The sequence below is a fragment of the Chionomys nivalis genome, chromosome 12 (assembly GCF_950005125.1).
Source record: "Chionomys nivalis chromosome 12, mChiNiv1.1, whole genome shotgun sequence".
Taxonomy (NCBI): Eukaryota; Metazoa; Chordata; class Mammalia; order Rodentia; family Cricetidae; genus Chionomys; species Chionomys nivalis.
The window spans coordinates 59,049,784-59,063,678 of record NC_080097.1 but is presented as its reverse complement, the minus strand read 5'-3'; positions in this window follow the sequence as shown (position 1 = coordinate 59,063,678).

The following is a 13,895-nucleotide window of genomic DNA, read 5'->3' as shown; positions in this document are numbered from 1 at the left end:
TTAAAGATATTAGAACCTTTAAAAATGATGTTATTATGATGTTATTACATTGACTTTCAAGTGATAATCTGTCAGAAATATTTTATAAAATTTAGAAATTTTCCTCATTTGGACCTTGGGAGCTCAGTCCAGTGCTCCAATGTGGGTCTCTGTCTCTATCTTCATCCATCACCACATTCATCAGTGTGGCTATAGGATAGGGCCAGTTCAGGCGGCCTCTCCTCAGCTGCTCAAGGAACAAGCTGGGGACATCTCCTTGGATACTTGGGAACCTCTCTAGAGTCCAGTCTCTTGCCAACTCTAAAATGGCTCCCTTAATTAAGATATATAATTCCCTGCTCCCATATCCTCTCTTCCTCCATCCCAACCATCCCATTCCCCCAAGTTCTCCCCATCCTTTCCTTCTCACTTCTCTCTCCCCCTCTCCCCTTACCCCCACCTCAGCCCCATCCCCAAGCTCTCAAATTTTGCCTGGCTATCTTGTCTACTTCCAATATCCAGGAGGATAACTACAGGTTTTTCTTTGGGTTCACCTCCTATTTAGCTTCTCTAGGATCACGAAGTATAGGCTCAATGTCCTTTATTTATGGCTAGAATCCACTAATGAGTGAGGACATACCATATTCATCTTTTTGGGTCTGGGTTACCTCACTCAGGATAGTGTTTTCTATTTCCATCCATTTGCATGCAAAATTCAAGATGTCATTGTTTTATACCGCTGAGGAGAGAGAACATGAGCAAGGAAGTCAGGACCGCCAGGGGTGTGCCCACCCACTGTGACAGTGGGGCTGATCTAATGGGAGCTCACTAGCCAGACTGGGACTGATGGAGCATGTGATCAAACCAGACTCTCTGAACATGGCTGACAAGGAGGGCTGACTGAGAAGCCAAGGACAATGGCACTGGGTTTTGATTCTACTGCATGTACTGGCTTCGTGGGAGCCTAGTCTGTTTGGATGCTCACCTTCCTAGACCTGGATGGAGGTGGGAGGACCTTGGACTTCCCACCGGGCGGGGAACCCTGCCTGCTGTTTGGACTGGAGAGGGATGGGGAGGGGGGAATGAGGGGAAGGGGAGGGAAATAGGAGGGGATGAGGTGAAAATTTTTAATAATAATAATAATTAATAAAATAAAATTCGTACTTACTCTCAGAAAAAAAATTAGAAATTTTAATGTTAAATATTTCTCTGAAAATTGATACAGTATATATTGAATTTTAGTAGCTTGTCACTAAAATGTACTATGAAAATACTTTAAACTGTTTCTTTGTATTGTACAAGCTGATGGCATGACCTCTTGGTGACATGTTTAAGGAGCAAGCTTCTATTATAGCTATCAGAGATAGAACAGACAGCGGCATATCAAGTCACCCAGAGCAGAAATAGATGTTGGCTGAACATAGTCAACTGCACCTGCCTATGATAGAAGCAGAAGCAGAGCAGAGAGGCAGATGGAGAGAAACAGAAGAGGAGACACAGTGTGAGAGAGGGAGAGGAGCGTAGAGACAGGAGGAGACAGAGAGAGAGGTTTAGAAAGAGAATGAGAAGCTGGGATAGGGATGCTTCTGAACTAGAGGGAGTTTAGGGTAGGGGAGCAGGGTAGAAGACCTAGCACACGAGCATGGACTCTGACATGTACAGCGGGTACTGGTGCTGCTGAAGGAGCCTGGAGGCTAGTCTGTACCTTATTATAGTAATAGCCAACACAGGTAGTCAATTTTTCCTACTGCCAGTGATAAGAGAAATGACCCCTTTGAGAAGAGGAAGTAGCTTCACAAGTTTTTAAGGAATGTTGGATTTATCTACCCTCCAGAAATCCTCCAAAAGTCAAGGTTGGGCCCATTTCTGGGTATCTGGGCCTGCAATTGCAGTTTTGGAAACTGGAGTTCAATGAATTTTAGTGGATTTTCCAAGGCACAAACCAGTCATGTTGAGGTTTCCATTCTCACACTGCTCTCACATGAGTAAAAACACCACCCGAACTACTCTATTGGCCTTCACATCCATAGAGGTAAACTGTGGCTGCTTACCTGCATTCCCTCTTTACTTTTTATGACATTCCATCACCAGCACATATGAAGTGAGCAAAGTCACTCACTGAGGGTGGGGCCTTATGAGTCCCTTCCTGTGTATGATTATCATTGTGTCCTGGACACCATTTCACAGAAACAATCTACAACCTCTGCCTCTCTCTTCCAAAGTGGTCCCTGAGCCTTGCAGCGTGTTATGGTTCAGATGTCCTGCTGAGGTCTGAGAGCTGCACAGTTATGTATTCTCTAGACTTTGGCCAGGTGTGAGTCTGTGCAGTCAGCAGAGCCCACTTCCTAAAGAAGCCTCTCTCATTAGGGATCACAGTTGCTCGAATGTATAGGTGTCAGAGAGAGTACATAGAAGGCAGCTTGATGCCATGTAATTTTAACAAAACAACAACAGAGGGCCTGTTGTGTGGATTCACCACATCAGTGATTAGCTCAGAGTCACCAATACTGCATCAGCATGGCAGTAACAAAATAAAAGCACTTCCACTGGGAGTCATTTCCAGGTTTGAATTTTCTCCATGTTCCCTGTCTTACCTCCTCTGTCTGTTGCATGAATCCAAATCTGTGCCTTTCTGAGGAAGTGTGCCTGTCCCTTTGTCTGTTTTTTTTTGTGTGTGTGTGTCTGAGTCTGTGTCTGTCCCTATGTCTGTCTGTCCCTACACGTGTCCCTATGTGTGAATTTGTGTGTCTGCCCCTTTTCTTGCTCTCTCTTTTATTGAATTCCCCATAAGAATCACATGGGGAAGGAGTTGGGTACTTTACAGAAATCATTCATAGAATCTTACAAGGGATTAAGGTAATGAGCGCAACTGAACCCAATTCACCCAGACAGGAAAAAAAAATTACAAATACCATGATTGCCCAGTAATGCTGCTGTGCTCAACAGTTTTGGTGGATACTCATTTAGAAGTGTTTTCAACCTCTATGTTTGCTCTTTTATACAAATGATATACATGAATTGTTCTGGATCAGGGGCACAGAAGAAGACATAATTTAACATTACAATTAAATATTACTTTAGTTTGTTAAAGGCGGCTATTATGAAGACCAAGGAAAGTGGTGGTAACTGTTTTTCTCTTAAAAGTTGGCTAAACAATCATTTGAGTACACAATAGGAGAGCAGCCTTATGTCTTAAGTGACCTCAAAATATGTTCTGAACTCTGGCTGTGATGTCAAGCAAATGTTCCAGTCTCTAAAGTAAGACATATTTCCATATTACATCACCATGGCCTCAGTCATTGAGCTCTTAACCAAGTTTACAGAACCAGCCAAGAGTTCCCTACTGTGTGGTAGACCTAAAATCAAATCACAAATTTCATTGTTCCTATAAGAGTGAACACACAGAGAATATCTTGCCAGGAAAGTTGTCACACACAGGGTCTACAGATGGGTAGAATCATTGCCAACTTCCCTCTTCCAGTAGCTTGCATAGAAGTTCTAGTACTGTGAAAGCTAGCCAGCATGGATACAACACGACTTCTAAATGTCCTATATCCCAAGGGCGTAGAGTGTTCAGAAGAGTCCTACATCTAATTCTCATGTGGAAATGAGGACATTGGCAAGAGCTTGTAATGTTTGACAGGAGCCCCCCTTACTTCACAGCTCAGAGGGAACTATCCCATAGTATTGGGGTCTTTGTTTAGTAAACTTAATCTTCTGGGAGGAACGTTATCCGTGCATGCAGGGCTCCTTCATTCAGTTGTTTTACTTAGGCTTCCAAGGATGCAGCTTCATTCATTTGGCTTGGTGGCAAACCATGGTCCATGTGTGGAGGTCAGAGGATCATTTTCTGGGTCATTTTCTTACCTTTTACTATGTGACTTCCCAACATCAAACTTAACATTATATGGTTGCCGTCAAGCACCTTAACATGCTAAACTTAAACAACTTAAAATGTAATATTTGTCCAAAAGGATTTTTTCCTCCATGCATACTTTTGGTTAACCATTTCCCCAACACCACACTTCTTCCATCCCTGGTTAAACCTTTCCACTTGCAAGGATTCCCTTACCCCCGTCCACAGTGCATTTCTTCTGCCCTCCCACTTCCCTCAAGGCCTGTTCTCCTCTAAGGATCCATTTCATGCTTTCTGGCTTTAACAGGTATTCTGAATTAAATTCATTAATCTGAGAATTCAAAGCTTGAAACCACATGTAAAACAGAAGGGACACAGAAACATTCAGTCCATACAAAGAACCAGGGACATCATTGGCAGTGTGGCAGCTCCCTAATTACCAAGGCATCTGGGGAAAGCTTAAATTCAAGGGCATTTGAGCCACACCCTCATCTCATTTGACCTAGGACAATGCTACCCACAAAGGATCCAGGACCACAGCATGGCATGAAGCAAGACAAGGACCCATTTTAATGACCAAACAACATGGCTATGTCTTAATACAAAGAATGTATAGGGTGCTTCAGACCTTATCCTGACATCAGATGATTTTTTTTTCAAATCAGATACTATATTACTTGAAAAATTTTTTGGATAACTAAGCTGTGAAGAACAAAGAAACTTTGGAGCATCAGAGGAAAACAACATGAGAGAAGGTGTTAAAATGGGCTAGAAGAATAATAACATCATGCATGAGAGAATCAGGAGGGAAACATCAAGAGTAAAGATAGAGTTAGAATGAGAGATGGAGAAAGCAGGGAGGGTAACAAAGGGGCATCATGAAAGCACCATGAGCGAGTAAAGAAGGAATCCATCAGAATAGGTCTGAGTGTACATTTCCTAAGCCCTCAGATAAAAAAGTTTCAGTTTGTGCTACACTGTGGACTTTCCCTTCAGTGCTGTCAGCAGCCTGGAAGCTGGTTCTTTCAGACTGTTACAGGCATCTTGCAGTGCACGCGCCACGCTTGCTGTATACAAGTGTCAGTCTCACACAGGATATGCACCATGAGCGCTGCTGCAGTTGTGTCAGCCTCCTGCAGTGCATGCAAGGGAAGTGCTGGGCTACTGGTTTGCACTTGGGGCAGTGCATTCACAGTGAGTGGTGGGATATAGACATGAACTTCTGACAGTACCTGCCCCATGAGTGATAGGTTAGCTGTGTGAGTCTCCATCCACACATAAACCATTAGTTCTTCAGTCTCACTCAGTAATTCACGTTATTGCTGGAGTTTAGGCATGATCCTCCCCCAGCACATGCACCATGAGTACTGTGAGATTCATCTAAGTCTCCCACAGTACATTCACATTCAGTGCCGGTTTCCACCCATAAGCCCACAATAATTCATGAACAATGAATTCTTAGTTTTAAGTAAGAGCTTCCAGCAGGACATGAACCATGAGTGCTAGATACAACCATGATCCCAGCACATTAAAGGGAAGCTCATGCTTAAAATCCAGCACTCATTGTAAATGTTATGTGTGAGACTCAAACCAGCAACTGAGCACAAGTCGTGTGTACCGCAAGAGTCTCATGCCTATATCCAAGCCTTCATGGTACAAGCACTATTGTGGGCTCATGGTTGTATCCCAACACTCAATGTGCATGTACTGTGGAGGGCTGACACGTTTCCAACCATGCATGGTGGTGTACTCTGACAGGGTCATACTTATATCCCAGCATGTACTGGAGTGCTCTTATGGCTAACACTCAGCATTAATCGTGCATTTACAATGGGAACTGGACAGCTGTATTGCAGCACTCGTGATCTACTGTATGAGGCTCAAATCATTAATCCATCATTCTTACTGAACATAGTGTAGTGGACTTGTGTCCTCAACCATGTTCTCGTTGTGAATGTACTGTGCCATAATGAACTCCAGACTCAAGCTGTATGCACTGTGGGTGGATCATGCCAATAACCTGCGTCCATTGTGTATATACAATGGTAGGCTTACAGCTATAACCCAGAACTGATAGTGTATGTATTTTTGGATGGGATTCCCTATTACCCAACATTCATGGTATATGTTCTGCTGCGGGCACTAGGCTGTAACCCAGCTCTCATGGTACATACTGTGGGAGATATGTATCTCACCTCTCATGGTGCATGGACTGTGGTGGGCTCATGGCTGTCACACATATTTGATTATGCATATAATGTGGAAGGCTGACAACTGTATCTCAGAAGCACTTGTGTGGGAAGTACAAGCTGATGTAACCCAGGACTCATTGTTATTGCACTATGGATGCTGACACCTATATCCCAGAACTCCTTTGGAGGGTTCTGGGTGACCACCAATAAGTAACCCAGCGCTCAGAGTGCATACACTGTGGGAAGCTGTTGAGTGTTTTCTAGCAATCACATTGCAGATACTCTGGGAGGCTGGAATGTGTATCCCACCTCTCATGGTGCATGTACTGCAATGGGCTCATGCCTATAGCACTAGTGGTGCAGGAACTCTAGACAAATTTCCAAACTACATATGTATATGACTCTATTAGATACAAAATATATCAATATCAAATCAAGTGATTCAGAATTTGACATCCTAGCCATCTGTTTTGTCGCAATGAATGCATTAACTTTGCTCAGGCTTATTAGAGCTGTTGAACAATCTCTCTTCCAGAAAATGCCTAATAGGTTCCCAATGTCATTGCAAATACAAAAGCAAAATCCACTAGAAAATTAGAAGCATACAAATTACAATGGGAGATTGATACTATTATAATCACATAAGGTATTACATTATGCAAAATGGAAGAATAGAGAGTGAATGGCAATACATGCGTAGATAGACACAAAAGAAAGGGTGACAGAACAACCACACTGCATAAAGCATTTATATTTATGTAAAGAAACCTAAAAGAATAAATTGTACTGCATGATCACTTCATAGAACAGAGGAATGTGTGATTATTTAAGAAAATTGTTTCATTAAAATACAGTAAAAGGACTCCCATCTGCTCTGACACCATCTCCACATAGCTGGTCTGACTCCAGAAATGTGGCTCAAGCATTGTCTCTGCGTGCAAAGTTCCTCTGACCCCTCACTCACCCCTGCACATTTTCCACACCCCCAGACCTATCCCCAGTCAGGCAAGAAGCTCATGGACCAGCTGTCCATGGCTTTCTCTGACTACATAACTTCTGCAGTGGAGCAGCTAAAGCCTCACTTCAGACCAAGAGCAGGAGAAAGAAATTCTTTGAAGACCTCATCACTTGTCATAGAGGGAGAACCATTAATCAGGGATTTTGTAGATCTGAGCAGGAAAGGGGTCTGCAAGACCCTTTAGTAGTTTAGAGCTCTTCCTTTCTTCCACATCCAGTGGGGAGATCACTATGGCTACAAGTTCTTCAGTCAAGTGGGATATTTTACCACCCTGTGTCAGTTTCCTTCCCTGAATGATCCATTTCCAGGTTAAAAGCTTTAGTTCTAGCTTTTCCAGTTATTCTGACCTGAGGTAACAGTATTGTGTAGCACTATATACTTCTTGTTTTGTCTAGTAGCAGCAGGTTGAGATCACACACACACACACATCCTCACACACACGCACACAATCAGAAAGACACAAACTGATTTTCTTTTTATATTTTGTATGAATTTAAATTTCTAATTTCAAGGTATTGTGATCATATTTTCCCTCCCTAAACTAATAGCCCAAGGACCTATTGAAAAATGAAATAATGATGGTATGAAAAATGCATTAATAAAATGTGTAAACAATACATTTTCATATTTCAGTTTATAACACATTTATGATACTGCATGTTTAACAAAAAAACATTAATAAAATTATTCCTAATATTTTGACAAACTCATAGATCAGTGTCTTGTTTTGATATTATCTGAGAAGCTTCCTTCTGCAGCATGTAAGAGCAAGTACACTGACCCACAGCCAGACATTGTACAGAGAGTAAGAGACTTTGAACCACTTTTCCATCAGGGGGATGTACCCATGAAATTCATGTCCTTGGGGGTCAGGGAACTCTATAAAATAGAAGGTGGCAAATAGTGTTGGAGCCTGACAGTATGGAGCACACCAAGAGAAGAAGGCCCTCAGAATCAACAGGAGCAAAGCTCTTTTTTTTTTATTGAAAAAAAATTTTTCCCACTTCCTCCTCGCCTCCCATTTCCCTCCCCCTCCTCCCGCCCCTCTCCCCCTCCCCCCACTCCTCTTCTCCTCCCTCTCCAGTCCCAAGAGCAGTCAGGGTTCCCTATTCTGTGGAAAGTCCAAGGTCTACCCCCCTCCATCCAGGCCTAGAAAGGTGACCATCCAAACTGTCTAGGCTCCCACAAAGCCGGAACATGAAGTAGGATCAAAACCCTGTGCCATTCTCCTTGGCCTCTTGTCAGCTCTCATTGTCCGCCATGTTCAGAGAGTCCGGTTTTATCCCATGCTTTTTCAGTCACAGTCCAGCTGGCCTTGGTGAGCTCCCAATAGATCGGCCCCACTGTCTCAGTGGGTGGGTGCACCCCTCATGATCCAGACTTCCTTGTTCATGTTCTCCCTCCTTCTGCTCCTCATTAGGACCTTGGGAGCTCAGTCCGGTGCTCCAGTGTGGGTCTCTGTCTCTATCTTCATCCATCGCTAGATGAAGGTTCTATGGTGATATGCAAGATATTCATTAGTATGGTTATAGGATAGGTTCATTTCATGTTCCCTATCCTCAGGTGCCCCAAGGAATTAACCGGGGACATTGCCCTGGGCACCTGGTAGCCATTCCAAGTTCAAGGAGCAAAGCTCTTATGAACTCACAGACTAAGGCAGCATGGATATGGTCTGCAGGGTTTGCCTGCACCAGGTCTTCTGTATACCTTATGGATCCAGTTTAATAATTTTATGGGATTGCTGAGTGTGTGATTGAGTGAATCTCTGATTCCTACGCCCTCTCTTGGACTCTTTTCCTACGGTTGGTTTGTCTTGCTCAACTCTGATGCAATAGTTTTTGTTATTTTACATTTTATTATGTTATACTTCTTAGAAAAATGAATGGATTATTAATGAATGAACACTTCAGACACTATGATACAAGTTAACAAAAGAATTGCCAGTTATGCTAGCTCAGACAAGGATAATCACTTTTCTTTTATAGTGTGACACTGGATACCCATCCAGGACAGGCCTCACTTTCCAGAATAACTGACCAACACATAATGGACTCCACATTTTGTGTATTTATGCTTTAATTTGGTTACAGTTTGGTGGAGTTTTTGTTTGCTTATTTTATTTTCCTTTTTGGGTCTGATTTTATTTTATAGTATTGGTTTTGGAGGGTTTTGTTGTTTAAATGTTGTTTGTTTTTTGAAACTTTTTAACCTGTTTGGAAAGCAGCATGAACAAGGTTATTTTGTAAACTGGCAAGGCAAAACACTTGACACATAAAGAGAGAAATGTAGTACAGCCCCTCACTTTTGAAAGGTTAGTTTTCTGCTAATATGATTGTTATTATTTACTGCAATTCCATCAGATCAATAGATTAAAATTGAAAAATAGAGGATATTTCCTTAATTTTTCAAGCAAAAAAAAAGATATCTTTACTCCACTTACCTAAATCTTTTGTTTTAAAATGTACTCAGTCATAAGGGGCTTTTAAACATGAAGCAAAGAAAAACCAGCCTACAATTCACAATCCCAGAGAATCTAAACAACAAAGGTGTTCCTAAGACAAACAAACATGGATCTAAATGGGATGGAGAAAAAGACAAGATCCCCTAGTACATTGGGAGCATGGGGGTCACAGGAGAGTGTAGCAGGGTAGAGGAGAAGATGAGAGGGAAGAAGAGCAAAATGTATAGTGCAATAAAAACAATAAAAGAAAAAAATAACAAAAAATATAGCAACACACTATGTTGACTTCCCATGGGAAGTCTTATACACTCTGAGGAGCCAATGGATGTGAAAGAGGGAAGATGGGAAAGCAGGAGGGAAGGGAGTGGGAACTGGGTTTGGTATGCTAAATCAGAAAAGATTGTTCTAAAAAACAAAACGAAGCATTTTGAAGAAATAAGAAAATGAAAATATGATCACATGCCAGGCAGTAGTGGAGAACACATTTAATCCCAGCACTTGGGAGGCAGAGGCAGGCAGATCTCTGTGAGTTTGAGATCAGGCTAGTCTAAAGATCAAGTTCCAGCATAGCCACACCTGTTATATAGATATATCCTGTCTCAACACCCTACCCACCTCACCGCCCCCCGGCAAAAACAACCCAAAACTGAAAAATGGACACACATAAAAAATATAGCATTTTCTTTCATTCTGACTAGGTATATAGTTTATGTCTTGATTTATCAAATCCCTTTTACATGATACAAGATCAACAAGGAGCAATTCAAAACATTAATTTTGTTGGTTATCATTCTCACTAGATGAGTCAATTGTGTATAAAAATTAATAATTAAGTATAAAACAGATATGTCTTTTATATGTGTATTACATTATAACCCAAATAACCATATTTTGCAAAGTTCCTTTCCAACACAATGCTATTTTAATACTTTTTGACCTGATTGTACTCAGTAGGATTTGTATTGAGTCACACATACCTTCTCTACACCATCATTTACATTATCACCCAATGTCTTCAATTCTAAACAAAGTGGAGATTTTCTACAAAGCACACTAGATAGAACGAGAAGCGGCAATCTTTAATAGTTAGCTGCTTATATCTATTCCATTAAAAATTACTGCTACTCTTTGAAACCATGATCTTTACAAAATCTATTGGTACCATCCAGAGCGTAGGCAAATAAACACATGCCTTCCCACAGTTTTCTTTGTAGACATTTACTGCAGCCATGTGGCACCAGCCTGAGTTTGCATCTTTATTTGTTTTCACTGGAATCTATGAAAAGAGGAGTGCTGTAGAAAGTCTTACAGCCAGTGGTAACCTGCCCACTGGGGCATGGCCTCTTAAACTACATATCCGGGTGTAGAACGTGCATCTGACCTCTTTTCTGGCTTCGGGATTTGGTTTCTGATCTCCATTCAACAAGAGGATTCTGATTTGTGTGTCTACCCCTAAATAAAAAAACATCTATTTCTCAATTCTGAGCTAGTGTGGGATTTCTTTTAAGTGTCCTTCCACATTTGGCACCCATGTGGATTCAGACTCCATGCCTACCTGGTGGACGGTGTAATTGCCTAGCCGGTCCATGGCACAGACATTCTCCCAAGTCTGCCTGCTTCTCTTGCTTTTATCTAAGCAGTTTTTTGTAGAACCCAAGCCACAGCGAAGTTTACTGCTTGTGGCAATTGGAAAATTTTCCAACCATATGCACAACTGCCCCAATCCTTTGCATGGTTCCTTGTAGCGTGGTGACTTGTGCAGCTTCCAGTTTCTGCTTCCTGCCCGTGAGCTCTGGTTTTCTTGCTCTGTGTATGGAATTGATTTAATTGCTTTTAATTTGTCAAGCAAAGCATATTTCTCAGTACTTAACCAGTACCAAGGCAGAAAACTACAGAAGCTCAGAAACTAAGTGGTCCAGGACCATTCCTATCACCACTGGTTGCATTGCTTCTAGTCACAACTTTGCAACCACGACATCTGCTGGACAATAAAGGTTACAGTTTACCAGATCACATAACAGGAAATTAATATATCAATATGAAATACTACATTAATACTGAAACTTTTGTAACTTTTTTGTTAATAGTATGGATTGTACTATGCGAGGCTTACATGGTTATGGTGATATTTCAATTTAGTGGGTATTGGGACTCAGTTTTCTTCTGCAAATGCTATCATTAAGAAAGAATATGGCACTTTTAGGAATGATACAGTCTTTACAGACTAATAATGAACAGCTAGATGACAGGATTAATACCATCAAAAATCAAAAGTTGCCTGAAAAAATTAATACTATTAAAAAGGATAACATTAATTTGACAGACAAAATTGAATATCTCAGGGTACTAAGAATTTATCTGAAAGAATTCATACTGTTGAATTAGACAATTAAAATTTTTTAAAATGTTATGATATGTTAGCAGATAGACGATCTCTCCAGAATGGCAATCTGCACGCTGTTCAAGAAATGTCCAAGGATGAGATGTTATCTTTAAATGAGAAGCTTCAGACCTTCGAATCACATGTGAAAAATGTGGACCAGAGGTTAGGTGCCTCCATGAAATCACTAGTAAACTATATAGGCCAGGAGATTCAGGCTTTACAAAAGATAATAATAAAAAGATTTTAAATACTTGAGGAAATTATTGGAGCTGAAGAACAGGGAAAGAAAGCACAAGGACAGGATTCAACATTGCCAGTAGCTGTCAGAGATGACTTACCCAGGGTTTTAGCTTCATACCTGTAATCTACTCTGACAATGCATCAAGTTCTAAAGGCCCAAAAGGATGCAAAGAAGGTACATGAATATGTATAGGAATGAATGATCTAAAAGAAATTAAGCAAGCTGTTGTAACCTATGATTTGCATTCTGCATTTGTAAGGGAGATCATAAAGACATGGTCTTCTAGCATTAAAGCAACAGCACATAATAGGATTCAGTTAGTTTCAACAGTCCTGGATGATGAGTCTCAATTAATGTTTGAAATTTATTTCAGGGAAGGGACAAAAATTTTGGAACAACAGGGAAAAGCAAAAGGCCTTGAGACTTCCCAACATCAAATTCTTGGTGAAGACCCTTAGCTCATCCAGAGGATCAAGCTCTTTTCAATGAATAAATCTTGACTTTATGCCACAAAGCAGCTTTGAATGTTTGGGACAGAATTCAAGAACTAAGGAAAATTTTGAATCATACCAGGGTTAAATAGGGCTAGAGAGAAACCTTTATTGACATTTTGCAAAGATTAATTAAGGCTTTACAATTCAGAGTGAGAGACCCTGAAGCTAGACATGTACTAATTGAATCCTTGGCTTTTGAAAATGCCAATTTATAATGTAAGAAGATACTTGGGCTGTTCTTCCACGACTGACTACCACAGGGTGAGAGAGGCCCTGGGGAGAAAACCAGGGAAAGATGTGATCCCCTTCAATGGCTGGACTCCTGAGGACTGACCACACTGGGCTGCCAGGATGGGTTAGCTGTGTCTCCTCTTCCAAGTCTGGCCTGTGCGCCCTGGTTCACAACTCGCCTCCACAGGGCCTGTTAACTAGGAAAGCTGTGCCCACTCTTCCATATCTTCCCTTCCCTGGCTCTTCAAGGACTGCCAGGCCAGGGAAGCTGTGCTCTCCTCTCTCACCGCTGGCCTCCCCGGGACAGGGCAGGTCTTAGGGGTCCAGGACAGAAAAGCTACACACCCTCCTCCATGGATGGTCACCCAGAGCCTGGCTATGGCCTGGGTAGCCAAGACATTGAAGCTGTAACTCCTCATCCATGACTGGCCTTCCCAGGCCCTCCAGTCTGGGGAAAGTACACCTGCCCACATTTTCAGCTGGCCTCACAAGGTCATGCCATGTCCTGTCAAGTCAGGTTGTAGGCATTGTAACCCTTCTTCCATGGATGGCCTCTTTAGGGCCAGACATGCCCTGGGAAGGCAGGCTGGGTCCACTGAACTCTCCTTTCCCATGCCTGGGCTCTGCAGGGATGGACACGCCTTGGAGAGCCAGGCCAGAGACACTGCACCCCTGTCATTTGTGACTTGCCTGTTCATGGCCAAACAGGCACTGTGGAGCAAGTTGGGGGAGTATGTGTCCCCATCTTCCATATATGACCACTGCAGGTTGCACAGATTCTGGAGGGGAGTCTGTGACCCCATGTTCATGACTCCGACTGCAGGACCAGACAGTTCCTATAGAGTCATGCTGTGGAAGCTTTGCCACCCTCTTCCACAGCAATTCTCCACTCTACAGGCTGGCACCTGGTGTGCCAAGCCAAGGTGTGCTCTCTGTTCTACTGATGACCTCCTGTGGGCATGTCCAGTTCAAGTGAGCCTGGCTGGGGAAGCTGTGAATCTTTCATGGCTGGACTCTGCAGGACTGGACATGCCCTGGAA